This window comes from Pararge aegeria, chromosome 1, assembly GCF_905163445.1.
Source record: "Pararge aegeria chromosome 1, ilParAegt1.1, whole genome shotgun sequence".
Classification (NCBI taxonomy): Eukaryota; Metazoa; Arthropoda; class Insecta; order Lepidoptera; family Nymphalidae; genus Pararge; species Pararge aegeria.
Genome location: NC_053180.1, coordinates 16,496,760 through 16,513,971, shown reverse-complemented (window position 1 = coordinate 16,513,971; position 17,212 = coordinate 16,496,760). Strand labels below are relative to the sequence as shown.

The following is a 17,212-nucleotide window of genomic DNA, read 5'->3' as shown; positions in this document are numbered from 1 at the left end:
ATACCGAATCATACTGGCAGCTTATGAAAGCGCTGAAGTTAAATTGCCACACATCTAATTTTTCCATATTAAATCCCAATATCACTTGTTTTAACAGTTAATCGAACCCACGGCCTTGGGCTCAGAAAGCAGGGTCGCTGCAAACTGCGCCAATCGGCCGTAAAAATGACAGCAATGCAGGTTGGCGGCAGAAATATGCATACTCTAGCTCTGACACAAAAAGCCCTACTAAAAGCTGATGTAAAGCATACAGCATATTTTCCGAGCATTCTGTAAATCTAGTAGTTGGCAGTAGCTTATAATAATAATAATAAAATAATAAATAATTTATATACTACGACAACGCACACATCGCCATCTAGCCCCAAAGTAAGCGTAGCTTGTGTTATGGGTACTAAGATGCCTGATGAATATTTTTATAAATAATATACATAAATACTTAGAATAATACATATAAACACCCAGACACACTAAAAAACATTCATGCTCCTCACACAAACATTTTCCAGTAGTGGGAATCGAACCCACGGCCTACTCAGAAATCAGGGTCGCTGCAAACTGCGCCAATCGGCCGTCCAAGCTTATGAAATTCTTTCACTCTTAAATTATTAATAATTTTGTGATGCAACTGTTTTCTCTAGCTATTTTAGCTCTCTTAAGTTACACTTTCGTATGAAAACAGATGGAAATTTTAGCAAAACTTTGCATCTCATTTGCCATTTTAAATATGCCCCATTTACATGTATCTCTGCTGGAATTTATTATAATAAATTGACAAACAGTTAGTTTTACTCATTGAACAATTATTTTATCTAAGTATACCGCTATTGTTAGGTTCTAATCATAAAAGCACGCTCAGTGCCCTTGACGTTGATTTCCAAGAATCGAAACAAAATAACGCCTTCTGGAAGAAAGCTTGAGCTTAGGCTAGTTACCTGACAAGACGTTCTGTTAAACGATAGACTTTAAGGTAAGATGTCGCTAAAACCAGATGGGTTTAATATCACTGTCTTTAAGTAAGACGGGTATAACAGCAAAATTCGCTACCATCTTAGACTGAATCAGCATACCAGGTGATATTAGAGTCTTGTAGTACATTAAGGAAGTACATTATTGAAACGTCTATTTTTATATGTGACGTGGTGGAACATATAAAAATAGTTGCAGTACACAACATTAACATTTCGTCAATGGGTTTCGTCAACACACCTATATCGATGACACAAAATTTATCATGATCCTGGATCGCTAGAGAAACATGCATTGTAATAAATATTAATCGTGAAACTTATCGATAGAGACAGATTGAGACATGCGGGTTCCCGTCCCCACATTTTTAACAATGAGATACTTCCTACTTTCAACCTGGTTAGATACAGTTACTAAACATTCAATAAGGATTCTTTATAAACAATATTGTTGCGTAGATTTTGAGGCTTTTGTAATTATATATGAGGACTGTGATCTGTCTTAATAAAACGTTATCAAGTTATCAAATGTATCTTTCACGATGTTTTACCGTTTTAATTAAATTAAATTATTAAACGATACCAAACAATTAATAAAATAACTTCCACCCCTCGACCCCTGTAGTCCTGGTGTAAATTTGTAACATAACCAAGCGCGGCTGACAGATCGTACTGCAAATATTGTTTAACAGCGACATAGCTCGGAATCTATAGATAAAGAATATAAAATATAACTCTTTGGTACGTTTGTTTGTCATCCAACTACGCCTAAACGGCTGGACCGATTTGTATGAAAGGTTGTCTATATATTTCAATGAGTTTCTGCATGTTGGACCCTATACGTGACGCTGCTTGAATGCACAGGACGTCTGTGGTGTCGCTGGTTACAATTAAATAATATACATTTTAATAAGTGAAGCAAAAACATTGTACCCCTTTTTACCAAAATTGCGCCGATAGAAGAGTATAAATTTCTTATAAAATAGACTGCAGAATGCTAAAATTTTATTAAATTATCCATAAAACATACATTAAATCAATAAAAAAACTTTACGCACACTACCATGCATTAATTTAATATGTTACGGTTGTACGACCATGTATTTTTTTATATTTATGTACCATAAATTGTGATTGTGAACATATGATACATGAAGTGTACGAAGGAAAGGAAATGAAAATATGTATTTGACATATACAAAAAAACAAGCAAATAGACAATGTAACTACGTGGCATTGGCGAAATACAACGTGCTGATTTTGCACATCTAATAGCCAAAAAAAGTAAAAGAAGAAGAGAAAGACAATGTAGCCTTGGTGAAATCTGTGATTAAAAAGTAGATATAGTCTTTGACAATAGAATGTTCAAACCGTAAATTTAGACATTTACATTTAACAAAAATGGATGAAGATGTACATATATGTGTATATTTGTACATTATACTTATATATGTACAACTACATCCATTTTTGTTAAAGTCATAAACATTTGTAAGACATAAAGCGATTAGTCTTAATGGGCGTTAACTCGCACGTCTGTTAGCTAAAGCCGAGAAAATCAGCTCATTAGCAATATCTTTATTGTCATTACAAATCTAAATGCCTTAACCATCACGTAGAAGAAACACCAGTTTTACTGTTATGAGTAACTTAATTTCCATTACAATTGTAAAATTCTCGAAACTCGTCAGTTTCGAACAAATAAAAGATTTATTAACAAATTATTCAACTGATTAGCTAAGTTTATGTTTTTGTAGTACTACTATATTATATGCCAATTAGGTTTGCAAAAAATGGCCGTCACCGGATGGCCAGCATATCAACAAACATCAACACATAAGAAAGTCGCGTTGAGAGGACATGACGGCAAAAGAACGTGTAATACCGTTTTCCGTAACGTAAAATATTATTGCCGCGCCTTAGTAGTAAAATCGACCCGTATGGTCGATTTTACTACCAAGGCGCGGCAATAATATTTTTCAAGATCGGAGTAGCTGTGCAAAGGAAACAGAGGTTATTATTTAAAACTCCGCTAACGTTCCCTGATAAAAAGTATTTTAGAAAATATTTAATTCTTGCTTTTTATTTATTTTCAAATTTAGTTTTTTTTTGGTCTCAAAGTTCGCTATTTAGTGGGTAGGTTTTCAATGATATCTTACTTGTAATAACCAAATGTCAACCCCTCATAACCATTTACAAAATATTGCTTTTCCTAAAGTGTTAAAGGTTGAGGAATTCTCCCGGCACTTCACTATCAGCTCCTTTATTGTGATAAGCATAAATTGCTTACCTACAATATGTCTTAATCGAAGCGCAAATCGTGTAATAACGTCCGTATTCGGTAGCCATCTGTGGTCTTCATCACCAGTTTCACTTGACGAAATTGTGCTTTTGGAAAAAAAAATCTCAAGTAACATGAAAAAGTACTCCAATCGCTATAACTGTGCATATAATATCAGAAGAGTTCCCTCATTTTTTCCAGGATCCCTTCCATACATCTACACCAAATTTAAATAGGACCACCTTTGAGATATGAAGTACCAAATAAAAAAACCATCAATTTCGGTTTATAATTGGTGAAGTAATCGCGAAAAAAATTACAAAATAGAACATAGTGTTGAATCGAAAACTTCATTTGTTCATAACATAGACAAAGAAATAAACAATCAATTCCACTTTCGCATTTATAATGTAAGAATGAAAGGTATTCGTTTGGATGTCACGTTTAGAATAATCATAAACTTGTGACACTCTAAACAAACGAAATACGCATATCGTCACGTGTAGAATAATCGTAAATTTGTTACACTCTAAACGAACGAAAACTCCGACTAAACGATACGCATATCGTTAAGTCGGAGTTTATTCGTTGAGTAAGTGTCGTGGTGCACAGACGTTTGTTTTCTCACCTAGACGTTTCGAGCCTTCTTCCAGTGCGCCAAAGGTCTCCCAAAAGCCAACTCAAATCTATTATGTTACGAAAATCACGTTCCTGGCTTTGCCACATAAGGCAATTGCGTAGATTACTGCATCAGAGTACCAAGAGCAAGGTTTTCTACCTTCGTTTACTTATTCGAACGCGTGGAAGTTATAATCGATTAATTATATAGTAACTAAAAAGCTCGAGCTAGTGAAAGTACGGTTTTTTTTTTATTGTAACTAGGTGGCGCTCCTTCAATACCATATAAGTCGTAGTTAACTTTTACAAGATCGAATAAGTAAACGTAGGTAGAAAATCTCACACTTTGCAATCAGAGAAGCCGTCTCTCGTCTGTGGGATAAATACTCTCGCATGCTCTCGCAGATGTCGCCCAGTCTGCGCAGACCCGTAGGATGCCGGTAGGCTATGTCAACTGAGTTACACGAGCAATTGTATAAATTGGCCAATCATACACACATTCTTCTCTATTCCCACGATCGGGATTTAGTGTGGGCGATCAGGTACTATACGTACCTTTTGAAGTCTGCAAAATAATAGTCTGTATTTCACCGTAAAACCATTTTAAATATATAAAAGCGAAATATTACCAGTGGCGCGCACTTCATATATGCAAAAAAGCATTGCCTACCATTATCATCATCGTCATTATCTGCAGCCAGAAACGGCCTCGCCTCTCATAGGAGAGACGGTACTAGAGCATAGGCCCACCACGCTGCTCAAATCGAGGTCGGTGAGCTTTAACGAGTATTACCAAAAGAAAGTGCTAATAGACAGGGCCGACAGTTTAACATTAGCTCCTAGGCACTGGGTTTGATACCGTCGGTTTCCTAACTCCGGGCTGGTATTGAAAATTCTTTAAGTAATAGAAAATACACAATACTTCATGATAAACGATTAAGACACCTGGAGGCATATTTGCATCGTTCGAGTCCATGTAGGACTGAAGTGTATGGAAAATGCACCCGTATTTATATCAAAATACCCACCAACTCAATGTCATAAACATTGGTTATTAATCAAATATAATTTTAATTGTTTCTTGAAAACTATCTATTAATTAATTAATAATTATTAGGGAATTTGTAAATCCTAAAAAATGTAATAAAATATTTGGCAAATATGAATTTATAGTTATCAAAAGGTTGGATATTTAAACACTTTATAAAATTACTGTGACACTCATATAATTTTTGGCCCGACCTGGGATTCAAACCTAGGACCTCCCCTAACAACTGCCTACCCTAATAATATTATATAACACATTTATAACGAGGATATTTCCATTATATGGCATCTTCTTGATTTATGTCTACGGTCTACCCAGGGTCTTGATTGAACCAATAACTTTATTACTGACCCCCATATAAACATGGCATAACGCCTTGGATACTTTCGCAGTGTGACAACTGAAAAAGCCTTTCAAATGTCAGAGCTTGAAATAAACACTGCATTATTACTACACCGAGTTTCGACGTTATGCCATTTTGACGAAAAATATCCTTACCGACTTGGTACCTAACCATAAAAATTAATAGATTAACTAGTTTTGACCAATTCCGCATAAATGTTTTTAAATTCCGTTTGACTCCGTCCGTCCGTCTGCCTTCAAGATTCGAGAATAGATTGTTTCCAACAATATGCTAATATATAAACATAGTTTCTTAAAAACCGCTAATATTCAAAGAACAACGAGCGCACATATTTAATACAACAAACAACATTTAGTGTCCACTTTTTCAATTTCTCCCTAAACTGAATGTTGTCTTTAAAAGATCCCACTCTAACTAAAAGACTTCCTTTTTGTATCTACCTATTTATTACTTTATGTTTGTAATCTGTTATATAGAATTTCTGTTTCTGTTTTCTGTGCACTACAATAATGTTTTTAAATAGTAGAAACGTACATAAAACACCCCCTTTAGCAAATATTAAAAAAAAACATTATTGACTCACTGTTAATTACTAAAATTAATTAAGACATGAAAATGAAGCAAAAACAAAAAGCACAGCAACCGCAGAGATTTACCTAGTGAAAAACCACCTTAATCTTTAAGAGTTTAATTCCTTATGCTGTAACACGTAAGGACCTGGCATTGTATACCAATCTATACCAATTGCCCCATTGTATGGGCTACCTTGATACTCACGTCAAAGGTTACAGATTTTGAATAGAAGCTAAAATAGGCCTTACTGTAGTTACACGTGCAGGAAATTCATCGGACGAGGACCGGTGTATTCAACTTGGTATGGACGTTGGCGACCTTCACGACTCTGACGATCAGATTACTACTGACAATGCTCCCTATCAGAACACACAATCAACCTATGCACAGCGTCTTCGCTGGCGAGGTCCCCGACTTCTAACGTCAACCGGACGTGGGCTCGCACCACGTTCTCGGAAGCGTGCGGATTAACCACCGTCCGTAACCCTTTTACTCCAATCGTCTTCTGAGCCGAGGTTCGGCCTCACATGAGGCGCCCTCAGGCCGACGATCCCTTCGCTTTTTCGAGCCCTAGGGTTCAAACTCTTCGTGGCAGAGCCCCATTCCGAGGCTCGCCAACAAGCCCGCGTTACGCTGTTGAAATCATTAGGGTTAATCAGCTACACACAATCCGAAAAAAAAAAAAAAAAAGGAAATTCATCACTAAATTGCCCTGCATTATTTGGTAACAAGTGCTTGTATGACGAGAGGTATTTAAGTGTGATTTGATGAGATTTACTTCGGCGGGAATTCAAGTATAAAACTAGCATGGGATGTATCAATGAAGCTTTATCAATGAAACGGTAGTAAGTATACCTATCTATAATCTATGCGTAACTTGAGAACACTTCCTGTACGTCTCTATAGGGTCTTTCAAATAGGTTACTACAACATTTGTGCGCTCAGTCATCGAGTAGTATACGAGTCCGAAACACTGCTACTTCAAAGTAAAATGGAACTTATCCCACTTGTTTTAAGACCCAAATACGTTCACGCTTTTCCAATCAGCGCTCATGGTGTAATATTTTGTAATATAAAACAGAGTTGGTCATACGAAGAGTTCCATCCCATAGTGCAATATGAAACGCTACAGAGTAATTTAAAGGCAAAGTCAAATATTTCTTTATTCGTAGTAGGCATATAGATGGCACTTTTGATGTGTTCATTACATACAAAATATGTACATAGTAGTGAGTAGTGATGGCGACAACTTCATTCGTAAACCTAAAACTAAAGCTATGTGGTTTCAAAACGCGCTAAGGTCTAAGAAGAAGCCAACACAGACAGCCAACAACAGTTTTTTTTGTTATCACCATCACACACTGTCATTTGACAATATTTTTAGATGAGACCTGGTTAGAGCAATAATTCACACCCAAAAATTTTTGTCGTTTTACTATAATAGGACTTTTCTATATAAGCTTTCGCTTAATATAAACTGAACTTTGTTTGAGACATCACTAAGCTATAAACTGGTAATTTTTAAAAATTGTATACAATTTCCTTTAAATGAATTACTTATTTTATGTATTCTAGTAAATTTCACTGCTAGTTTATTTTTGCTTCTAACGTTAAAATTATTGTAGTCACATTTTCTCTTAAATTTAGATATTTATTTATTTAAACATCTTTATTGCGTAATAAAGGAGAAATTACAAATATAGTTAAACAAAAAATTAAAAGCAAAAGGCGACCTTATCACTAAAAGTGATAAGGTAGCTTAAAGAGATATAAGTATTTTTGTGAAAATACATTAAATTTTGAAATATGTATTTGCTATCGACTGTCATTATTTGAAATTATCTCTCAAAGACTCTCTCGGAACCATTTAATACATCGCACGAGCAGCCTTGTTCGGCAGCACGCAAAACAGTGCCAATTTCAGCAGCATTACCCCATAGTAAAATTCCATATGTCTGCTGCTTCAGTTGCTGTGAAAGCAACTGAAATATTCTAGCCTAGCAGTTTCTATGTTACATTTGACGCATTTTCTTTAATGCACAGGCAGTACAACTAAACCTGTTCGATAAATTGTTTACACGAGGGCCTCATTGAAGTTTAGCATATATTAATCAAGAAATACTGTAAATTGCCATCAAAATTGTAACGGCAATGAAAATACATACTGAAAATTTTAACTTCGTTTATGCAGTGTGGTGACAGCATAACATCAGAATGCTGTTGCCACCACCCCTCCTAATCTTGCGGGTGTCATACGAGGCGACTAAGGGGATATAACGAAGAACGGACAGCAACCTGCTCTGTGCTATTACGACAGTATCACCAATCGGTCTGCCCAGCGATGTGATTTTAGGCTGATCCTCCTTTTAGGAGAGGCATTTCACAAACAAAACATAAACAATACATAATAAAAACCTTGATTAAATAGTTCTACCATGTAACAATATGCTTGTATGTAAAATTATTGTTGCCGTTTTACAAATCAGGAATACAGAATTTGCGACTTCAAAGAGTGCGTCATTGGTTAATGGAATATGCTCGATATAGAGTCAGGAACCGAGGTGATTATAGGCAAATCCTTCTTTTGGGAGAAGCATTTAGTCCAGCAGTGAACTGTTATGTGTTATTGATGATATTCCGGTCAGTTTATTTAATTTATTTATGAATTGTAACAAAAACAATACATAATAAAAACCTTGATTAAATAGTTCTACCATGTAACAATATGCTTGAATGTAAAATTATTGCTACCGGAGTAGGAGACCTTTATTATGTACAGCACACTGACAGACATACGGACAGACTGATAGGCAGCGAAGGTTTAGTTCCCGTTAGCACCTTTCAGTTACTCAACTCTATAAATCGGGAATACAGAATTTGCAAAGAGTGCGTCAGTAGTTAGATATGAAGGCTATAGCGATAGCTGGATAGCGTGTTCCACAATCATTAGCAAGACCAGACTCTATGAAAAACTACATCCTGTTTAGATTGGTATATTTTGAATATATTAAACGAGCTATTGTTGGGATTATTCCATTCTATCCCCCTGCTCTGTCCAGGGCAGTGGCGTACATAGAGGGTATGCACAGGGTATGCAGATGATATAAAATGGAGAAAATCTCCAGTACGAGTTATAAAAATCCTAAGTAAAGGCATTGTAAGAGTTATAATAAGCTTAAACTCAAGTATTTATAACTCATACTGGGGATTTTCTTCATTTTATATCATCTGCATACCCTGCGCATACCCTCTATGCACGCCACTGGTCCAGGGGTAAAAAATTCTGTACATATATGGATGCATTTTGTTGGATAACGATTTGGATTATGTTATGTGTATTTAGTCATTGTTTTGCTTTTTAAGTTTGGTGGTCTTAGGTGTATTTACTAAGAAAAAAACAATTTTACGCAAAAGAAAAAAAATAAGAAAAAAACATTTTTCGAAACTACTTCTATGTCAGCTCTACTTCAGTAAATCAACTATTTGGACTCTTTCAGTTTTCTCCTTGATTTTGGGGCCTTTATTTTGTAACGAGGTACCTTAAAAATGTCATATTCTAAATATTAACAGTAGATACTAAAATTAATTGATTGAATTGTCATCAAATTAAAGGTTGGCCTTGCAAAGCTATATTATGGAAATTTGTATGTAGATATCAGCTTCGTTTTTCTTAATATTCATTACAAATAAAACAATAATATCCCGGCGATAGCTTCCTAAGTATTCGAATAACATGGCTGTTCATCAAACAAAGACGCTACGAATAAGGCCTTCTCCTTATACGATTTATAATAATATACTAGACGCACAAAATCGCGTTAGACGTTACCCACTAATAATAAATGGTTTGGTTAGAGTCGATGACCAACGATGATTGGACGATAAACTAAGGGCAATAATTCGATCGATGATATCCTTACTCCTATACTAACATTACACCCGACCAGCGGCGTGCAGAGAGGATATGCACAGGGTATGATATAAAATGAAGAAAATCTCCAGTAAGAGTTATAAAAAACATAAGGATGGGAATTGTAAGAGTTATAAAAAGCCAACCCTTAAGTATTTATAACTCGTAACTTTTCTTCATTTTACATCATTTGTATACGCTGTGCCCTCTGTGATACCCTCTTTGCACGCCACTGCACCCGACTAAGTTATTTGTGAGCTTCTTAGAGCGCGTTTCGAAACATCGTAGCCATTGATTTAATTGCATCATCTTAACCTTTTACCGGCCCACTACAGGGCACGGGTCTCTTCCCACAATGAGAAGGGTTAAGGCCGTAGTCCACCATGTTTGGATTGACATTTGACGTGTCAGTATGTGTGTGTCTGTCTGTTGCATTGTAGCGGCCGAGCGGATGAACCGAGTTTGATGTTGTTTCTTTAGTATGAAAGGTCGGGAAAATAGCTAAGAACTTAGCTATGTTTGACGAAAATCGGTCCAAGTTGACCGCCGCCACAAAATGGCGATTATATATTTTTTCACAACTCCCTCACTATGGATATTAAATGAAAAAGCTTTACTAGTAGAATACCATGCACTAGGATAAATTTTCCGAAATGGCCGCCGCCACAAAATGACACAAAACATTTTTTTTCTCCCGCCTACTCTGAATATTGGGTTCAAATGACTAGTAGAATACTATGACAAATTTCATAACCAAGATGGCCGCCCCAAAAATTAATGAATTACATTTATTTCTTTACCGGAGGTTTTCGGAGGTTTTTAAAACTTTTAATTTTAAATTTACGAATATAGTAATTGCCATTATCTTACTACCATACATATGATTTATGTACCGTACGCATCAAAAGTGCCATCTATCTATTTGAATAATAAAATATTTGACTTTGGTTTTGACTTTATAAATGAAGAATTAACCTCTTCATAGAGAAATTGTTTTGTTACAGGAGACAAAAATTATATAACGCAATCATTTAATTCTCACTGTGTTTAATTGTTTTTATCTAATAGATAGACCAGAAATGATTGCAATAACATTAAACAAAAATCGAAAGCAACGAGGTTGACTTAACCACTGAACAGATTTTGTTAAAATCCTGTTTAGATATAAAAAAAAACAACATGGCTGCGTGGAGCTTGGCTTAGTTCTTCTCGCAGGTGTCTTACGAGGCGACAAAGGGCATATAATAGAGATCAGGAAGCAGCGGTCTTTGTGCTACTACTACAATCTACTGCAATGACCGACGCCTCTAATACCCAGCGTGGTAATTATGGGCAAATCTGAGAGTGATTATGGTAGGTGTGCTACCATATCTACCCAAAAGGACCGACTTTCATAAAAAGAACGACACAGTATAACTAATAATCAAATTAACTTACTGGAGCTACCTAATAATCAAATAGGATCTTTAATTTGATTATTACCTATACTGTGAGTCGTAATCTTTAAGAGTCGATCCTTTTGGATAAATATGGTCAGTTGTGTGTAGGTGTAATCCACTAATAACTCTATTTTTACCAAGAATAATGTCCTAATCCGTACCACTATTAAAAATGCAAAGCTATGTTTGTTGATAGCCTTCTTTTAGCAGAGCAATTGATTGATGATGATTTTTGGTTAGATATTTTATGGGCTGGAGAGTATCAACCTGTATAGGTATAGGCTACTTTTTACAACGGAAAAATGCACTGTTCTAATGGAATAGATCATGCAAAATAGCGTGGCAGCGCAATCCTGAGAAACGGTAATTTAGTTTCATAGCCTATCTATAGTTATGCTATATAGCTATGACCACACTCACTGCTTAGCTACATGTCACAATTCTGGTAGAAAGGTAAGTATTTATTGCGACCACCAAGAGGTTTAGCTAGGTCTGGTATCTCACCAGGAGATTGCTCATGGATAAAGATAACAGATGTCTTAAGAGTATTTATTTAAATAGATAAGAACATCTTTGCAATATTAGCGTATCTATTATACCCACTTTAACTTTACTTTTTTGAGTATTAGAAATTCCAGTGCTATGAAATGAAATGAGGAAAACAAATAATGTAATTTTATTCTAATTAGTTTCTAGGAAAACATTTTATGCACTAAAATATGAAAAATTGTTTCTTCAAAGCCCACGTTGATCTTTTATACTTTGTATGTACATATTTACAATAAGCCTAAATTCCTGATAGCACCTCATAACCAGTTTGAGCACTTTTAACTGTCAAATCTGTCTGGATGTAGTATACTCTACCAATGTTAAAAGTAAAGTAAAGAAGTATATTTGCAATTATATTCATAAGCCAATCGCTTTTTCCAGAATCAATATTATTTTCTTAGGCTCCTATAGCTTTCATGGATCTAGAAATTCATTAATTTCATAGCAGCATACATGTAATAAAAGTGATATAACATCTAGATTACCTTCGTAAACATATTAAAAAGTATGCTCACGCAGGATTTATATGACTTTGAATAAATACAGATGTCATTCATTACAAACGAACATACTGTATGGTTTGTTTATAATTCCACTTTTTACGCACAAATTTGTTAGTAAAAGTATAAACTTTATTATTTCGACGCTTTGTTTTTGTTTATTAATCAACATAATAATATAACATTCCATTGCTGGAATAAAGGGCTCTCCCAATGGGACGGTTTGACCTTAATCGCTGGGCAAAGAGCTTGGTGAATGCAGTAATCAGTAGTAGTAGTAGCACAGAGCCCTCCGGACCGGTACTCTGTTCTATCCCTTTATCGTAAGACAAACGCGGAAAGTGGAGTTGTGGGAATAACTGTATTCTGATCTGCCTTCATCACACGGCAGTTTATTTGTACGAGTATAGCGTACGCAATATTTTTGACAATAATCTAAATACTGATAATAATATAGCCTTTGTGCAAGGCGTAATGAAGGATTAGTAAAAATAATATTGATAAAAATTATTAATATCTAGTAAAATTAAAATCAAAGCAAAGGGTGCCTATTGTTTCACACTTGAATAGAAAATGCCTTTTATATCTTAACTTAGAGGAACCTAATAAATATGTCTGGGCAAACAGACGCTGGAATGAATGACCTTTCTGTTACGTATAAAAAGGGAGGATTTGTAATTTTTCAGTCTTCTCGTATCTTCATACCTATTATTATCTTATCTTTGAATATTTATGAGATAAGTTAATATTCTTTATTTGCGAACACTATCGCGTCATAATAACATCGCTGATATCTCACACAGTATATTTCCTTTTTCGGTTGGAAGAGCGTGCGAACTGGTAGAGTCACTACAACAACCAGAGCTATTTTTAAAAGTAATAGAGCTCTTTGTGACAGAGTTCATCCGGAATACTACAACTTTGCTTTGTTGTGTTGCTCTAACTATCAAGGGCCATCAATTTTGAGCAAGAAATGTATATAAAACGACTTTATTCAGTATTAGAGAAATTCGCGGCTTAAATGAACAAGACGATCTCAAACATGTGAACAAGAGAACAGGACAACCTCTCAATAATTAAATCAGAAATAGGTCGCGTTATGGTTCGATAATAAAATACACTGAAACGTGATTGATAAATGTTTCAATAACCCATTACGGGTCCACTGCCGGATACGGTGTCCCGGAGATACGGAGAATGAGAAGGGTTAAAGCCGTTTTCACCACGCTGCCCCAGTGCGGTAGACTTCACACGCCTTTATAAACATCATAAAGAACTCTTAGATATGAGGGTTTTCTCAAGATATTTTCTTGACCGCAAACGCAAATAACTCTGAAGATTTAGGGGTGCGTGCGCTACGCCTCAGAAATGTAGTATGGACCTGATAAGAAGGCTCACAGTCACTCAGCTAAAAACGGAGAGAACTATGCTCGGAGCAACTCTATGTGATCAAATCAGAAATTAGGAGATCCTTAACATACGAATCACGAACCTGAAGTTGAAATGAATGGGCCTATGCCCATTCATTTCAACTTCAGGTTCCCATTGTTCCATCCCCCCACCCATTGTTCATCTTTCACCCATTGTTCATCATCTGTTGACCCCACACCGGTAAGCGCAGCGATGGCAGACCCCAAGAGTTGGCGGCTAAAGAACGTGGACTTAAGGATTTCCTACACAATACCAATATAATACCTATATCCAGCAGACCAGACGTCAATAGGTTGATTTGACGATGTTGATGACTACTTTAAAATTTTTACGAAACGGTTCTAGGCACGGTTATTTTTTACATTGAGTCTTGATAGCACAACATTTTGTTATTATTAAAATATTTAATGTGTCTACGCGTTACTCCTCCTAACGAAACCTTACTCTGTTTGGATAGATTTTTGGAAAAAAGCGGAAACACGTGTTTAATTATAAATACAAAAGTTCCGGGACCATGATATAAACTTTGTCTTCCGGAATTTTCGAGAAATCCTTTCCTGACGAACATGTACGTTTTTTTCGTCGCTGGAATGAATTTTCCGAATTTGAAAATGTTTTTTTTTATTTTTAAAAACTGTACGACTTATGTTATGTACTGAGATTCACTCAAGTCACTGTACTGCTCAAAAGGTATAAAGAAATATCTTACCTTCTGTGACGAAACAGGTTAGTCGCTGTTGATATGTGAGTAGGCGCACACCAAAACTTATAAAAAACCTTAAACTACACGCAAAAGTCTAGATGTAGCTTGAAGCTATCGAGAAACGGAGCTTCTTCTTGAAAATTTTCATTTTCCTTTTTACAAATGGATCCACTGTTAAACTTTTCGAACACACAATAATTCTAATATCTAAACTAGAAACTCTTTTCTCGAGCCTTCAAAGTTCGCGCTGGCGACCATAAAAGCCATTTGCTCACTAGCTGGCTAGACGCGCCAAAATTCAAAAATAGAACAACCAAACTCTACAATTGCCGCATTAATACGCGTCGCAGTTAAAGGAAATACTGCTATTTTCACTGCGCTGTATTATTTACTTCTATTGGATGATTAGGGTTTTATTGCCGGAATGGTGCGTAGGCCCTACCCACGCGAACTCGGCCCGAGTCGAGACTGAATGTGCTCCTTTTCGTCGTCAAATATTCTCTTTAATAATTTAAGACCGGTGTATGTACAATATAAGGTTTCATATATGGCAGATCTCGGTGTCACTTAACGTAAACGCGACGGGAACTCTAGAAAGATGATGCAACATTGGTTCAATTTAGGGTTCCGGAGAAAAATGGCTGAATGTCCTTAGAGTCCTAGTTCAAGATACAAGTTCATTCATCATTATAAACTCATTACCGATCCATTACATTATAAATCACGGATCTTCCCTCCGAATGAAAAGTTTTAGAGGGCGATTTTACGAATTGGTAGACTACGAGCGCCTTTGGAAACGTTATGGAGAATGCATGAAAGTTTCCTCCTAGTTTTTTCTTCACCGTTAAACAAGTTTTTTATTTCTCTATAATATTATTGCGGCCCCCAACGAGTTGGACAGACGACATTAAGCGCGTCGTAGGTAGCCGCTGGATCCAAGCGGCCCAGAACCGTGGAACTTGGAACTCCCTACAAAAGACCTATGTCCAGCAGTGGACGTCTATCGGTTGATGTGATGATGATGATACCGTCCCGATATTGTTAAGATCTGTTTTAGGTTTGAGTATCTGGTTACCAAAGGTACTGGTTACCAAATTTCACGCATGTGCGGTGGGAGTACAGTCCCCAAGTTTTGAGTCTTAGATCTCTAGCAGACATCGATTAAGGCTTACTTTTTAATATAAATGAGTTCGTTTTCCTAATATAATAAACATACCCGAGCAGCATTAATATAGATTTCAGAAAATTACCAACAATCTCACATGAAAACTTTCCAGTGAAAGTTGCTTGTTGAAAGACTTATCATATAATACAGATAATAAATTTATTGAGTCGTGTTGGCACTTGGTAACATGCCTAATATCATTTGAAACCCAACTCAACCTTAACGAAAATTTATCTTAACTCTTATGATAAGAGATAATATAGTGAGTAACACTATCTACACGTAATAATACGTAATGTTTGCTATTTCACAAACTACTGACTATTATTAGTTAGTTAAGTCTAACCGAGAAAATAAAAAACCTATGCTGAAGTCGCCACATTGCCATTACATTTGTACAAAAAAAAATAGTTCCCTTTTTAACCGCAATATGGCGAGATTTTCCTGGTCAGACGTTAAATATTTTGAATACTATTGCACAAAGTTAGGAGTTCTTCAGTAAATTTCATATAAATTATTTTTTTAAGTAAGTTACTGCAATTTTAATACACTGTATGAGTGTATTAAAATTGCGGTAAGCAAACTGTTTTCAGGTTTGAATAAAAAGTATAAATCTATAAAACCTCTCGAATACCAGTTTTAAGCATGACATATTATTCAGTTATTACAAATTAGTGTTGTAAAGCTATATTTTAGGCGCCATAATGATTGTAATGTATCATCATCATAATAGTTCTCAAGATTTTCATATAATGTGGAAGTGGTAATAACAGCTTCATTAAATGTCCATATATACGTGTTATAGACGCGTTTCTCAATAATTTTATTGTGCACTTAGTACGCCCACATCTTAGTCTTTGTTCTGTACCCGTTATAGTAGAAATTTGTTCGGATCGCTCAATCCCGATCCTTAGATACCTAGGTACATTTAACTTGCAAAAACCTACACTGGAATTTATATTTTATTCTAAAGGTCTTAAATGTCATTCTTGTATTAATATTTCTTATCGTTAGCATTTATGATTGGTATGAATCGATTGTCTCGACGGTATACTTACATTCCCTATTTAAGCTAGCCTTTATTGATAGAGTTCATTAGAATCCTATGTCTGGGCACGTGCTGGTAACGATATTGCATCAAGAGATAGCTTTAGATTTTAAACACTATAAAAAATTGATACTTTAAAGAAACCTGAGGCGGTCTTTTGACGATTCGAATGGCCAGAAAATATCCCTCCAGATTTTACAGGATAAGCTTTGGTACAATCTAAACTTATTGGATCCTGGAATCCTGTAAATACTCACATGAATACATCGAAATGCTTAAAATCGTTGTTGTTCTTTTTATTCGTTTCTATTGCTTCTCTTTGAAAATTATTAGTTCATAAGCGGAATTAGCATGTAGTGTTTACCTTTAAATGGTTTTGCATGATCTGTGTAATGTATATATATGATAAGTAATATTATTTTTATTTATGTGAAATCGCTGGTAGACCCTATAAATAAATAAAAATACCAGAACTATTCCACTCTCTTGAGGACACTGAGTCGAGTGAATTGACGGTATCTCTGCAGACAAAGCTTTGAGCCTAATCTATGTATATTTATATTACCTGCATATTATAAAAAACTGCTGAAAGACTTCTTCACGTCACCTAGGCGA

At 35.5% G+C, this 17,212-nt stretch overlaps 1 protein-coding gene across 1 annotated transcript in view; it reads right to left on the bottom strand.

Annotated features, from left to right (window-relative positions):
* Positions 1-14,861, bottom strand: part of LOC120637720 (laccase-2-like) — a 99,274-nt gene extending 84,413 nt beyond the window's left edge. The window contains exon 1 of the mRNA XM_039909684.1: positions 14,391-14,861. The gene's annotated coding sequence lies outside the window, so the exon portion shown is untranslated. The remainder of the gene's footprint in view (positions 1-14,390) is intronic.
* Between the last annotated feature and the right edge of the window lie 2,351 nt (positions 14,862-17,212).